This window comes from Nannospalax galili, unplaced genomic scaffold (assembly GCF_000622305.1).
Source record: "Nannospalax galili isolate Female #2095 unplaced genomic scaffold, S.galili_v1.0 scaffold960, whole genome shotgun sequence".
NCBI lineage: Eukaryota > Metazoa > Chordata > Mammalia > Rodentia > Spalacidae > Nannospalax > Nannospalax galili.
In genome coordinates, this window is record NW_008348313.1 from 450,359 (window position 1) to 453,371 (window position 3,013).

Genomic DNA, 3,013 nt, shown 5'->3' on the forward strand with positions numbered 1-3,013 from the left:
ATGTCAGCTTAGGAAAGAAAATTTCTTTTTTAATCCTTTAGCATGAATTTTGACATGCATCAATATATTCTGCCATATCAGTTTTAAGTAGAAATCTAAGAACATTTAATTGAACTGAGCATGGAATCTCTTCCTGTAATCCTAGCCCGCCAGGAGGCTGAGGCAGTAAGTCCGGCAGGAAAGTCATATGTTCTGAGAAGATTGTGTTAGGGTTACATTGACAAAACGTCTCAAAATGTTTAATGTGTTTTGTAACTTACAGGTCCACCAACACACTTATTTTATTCATTTTTTTTCTTTTTATTTTTTTTTGTATATTTCATACAGAACATCCCAAACAACCTTATTCATCTTTATACCTGCATCCCAAATGGCACTCTCCCATAGCCTCCCTTCCCCCACAACTGGAGCCCATGTACTCTGTCATCCTTGTTACTGTCCACTGTGTTGTCAGTGCCCCCAGCCATTCCCCAGTGCTAGTCCACACTCTGAGTCTAGTCAGCCTATCTAGAGTCCCTTACTTTAGAAATACCAGCTCTTTCTCATCTAGCAGCAATCAGCTGCCAACATTCCTTTAGATAAGATTGGGGTCTGCTGTTCATTTTCCCAGTTCTATGCTGGGTTACTGTCTGGGAATATCTTGGGCCACTCTGGCCAACAACTCAAAGGAAGGTATCTCCTGTCTGTCACTGTTTCTTGTGAAGCCAGCCACAGCTGAGTAAGACCTTTGACTTATCTTCACATAGATGGAATTAGTAAAAGAAAGGAGCCAGGGACTCCTCCCAAGCCCATGTGACCCCTGAGGAACAGATCCTCAAATGACCTTAAGAGTAATTTTATTTGGGCCAACTGTATGGTCTTAAACACACAAAAGGAAAGTATAACCAAGGGTCAAAGTGATCAATATATTTGTTTAAGAGTCCATGTGTATAGCTAAAGGCTGCACATTTATTTTATTCTTACTAGAATAGTGGAAACATACCACAAAGATAACTGAAATGTGCTTATTTGACTTCATGCAATCACAGGCAATTGCACATTTGGCCTACTCATGAATAAAGAAGAAATAAATTATTGATATTTTTTCTCCCTTCCCTTTAGACCCTGATTTCAAAGGAAAGAGGTTAATATAAAGAAGTAACATGAGGCTCTGCACTCTCCTAGCCACTGAGACCAAGATGGCCGGGAGACTGGCCATGTTCCTCAAGAATGCACGGGCAAAGGAGTTGGTGTCATGTTGCTTTTTGTTTGTTTGTTTGTTTTGGTCTTTTTGAGACAGGGTCTCCCTGTAGCCCCAGCTGTCCTGAAACTCACTATGTAGACCAGGCTGGCCTTGAACTCACAGAGATCCACCTGCCTCTGCCTCCCAAGTGCTGGGATTAAAGGTGTACGCCACCACACCTGGCCTTTTGATAAATGACCAAAGAGCAACTTGGGGACAAAAGATTTGATTTCATCTTCAAATCCCAGGTCACATTTCAATACTGAGGGAAGTCAGGACACAAACTCAAGGAAGAACCCTGGAGGCAGGGGCTAAAGGGTTTGTGGGTTTCTTTTTCTAATCTTCCCTGAAATGAAAGAATTCACGTATTCAGGCTGGAAGAGGTAATTTAAGCATCATCCCTTCAAAATAACTTGGATCAGGTTAATCATCATTCTGAGCGAATGATCTTTTCATGTCTCACTTAAGCTAGACTAGCAGATAGTTTACATTTGCTGTACCAAGTCAGTAGTTCATAAACTGGTAGTTCATGAACAGGTTCCTCCCTGGGAATGAGAATGAAATACAAAAATTAGGAAAGTTGAAAACATTGCTAGTGACTACTTTTAAACACTTTTAAATTTGAGGACTCTCCCAGGTTGGCAACCACAGAGGGGTGTGACAGTAGTTCTACAAAATACTGAAAATCTGAAAAAGGCTAATTATTTAGGCCAGTGGTATATCATTTCCAAAACGCCAGTGGATACAGAATCAACTCTGCAGCTAGCTGAACTCAATAGGTGGCATTCCTCTTGTGCTGTGGTTTTAATACAACCTAACAGGCAAGAAGAATATTGATAACATTTGCTGAGAGATAGGACCCTTTGGTTCTCATGCCTCCCCTTCACTATTACTGAAAAGCCCGATCACTTGGCAAAGCTTGCTGTCTTTGCTTTTCAAGTAGCATGAATTAAAATCAAGAAATGATTGTGCTAAGAAGATTTTTCATGGAGCTCAAGTCCAGTAGAAGGTAAAAGCACATCGGGACTAACGTTTTTCCCCTCTTACTTCTCTTGACTTCCTATCACCCCAGAGAAGCAAACTGCTTCAGTATTTCAGCAAAATGTAGCAGTTGTTGGAAATGAACTGTTTTGCATTCTGAGAAATGTTCAATCACATTATCATGGGTCACATTTTCATATAACTAAGAGACAGTCACATAAGTCTACAGCAGTAACTTTGCAAACTTAGCATAGTCAATATATCCATATTGTTCTCATCCTCTCTCAAAACACCATCTATTATGCTAATTAGCTCATCTTTGTTCATTACTGGTGCCTGTTCACTCCCCTCCTCCTTATGGACATGCGTAATGGCTGTGGAGCATTCTAAGCAGTCAAGCCAGTTATTGCCTTCATAATCATGCATTTGAAATAATGGAGCTGCAGTTCTTGTGGGGACATCTCCACTTCTGTTTTGTTGATCACACCTTCCAGATGTTGCATTATATGCTCTCCAGATCCCAGCAGAAGATGCTAAGCCCTCCAGCTTGAGCCTTTCCAGCCCTGGTCCCCTGGACGCTTTCTCTGCGTACACTGGCCCACCCCACCCCCAACCAGCTGCCAGCTACCCTACAGCCTAGGTTCACCTGCTCAGGGATGGTACTGCCCACAGTGGGCTGGGCCCTGCTACATCAATTAAGAAAATGCCTCATGGACATGCCCACAGGCCAGTCTGATGGAAAGTATTACTCAATTGAGGTTCCTTCTTTCCAAATGACTCTAGTTTGTGTCAAGAAGAAAAAAAATAACC

At 41.7% G+C, this 3,013-nt stretch overlaps 1 pseudogene; it reads right to left on the bottom strand.

The window, feature by feature from the left end:
* Nucleotides 1-2,426: 2,426 nt before the first annotated feature.
* Nucleotides 2,427-2,706, bottom strand: LOC103743746 (annotated as a pseudogene).
* Between the last annotated feature and the right edge of the window lie 307 nt (nucleotides 2,707-3,013).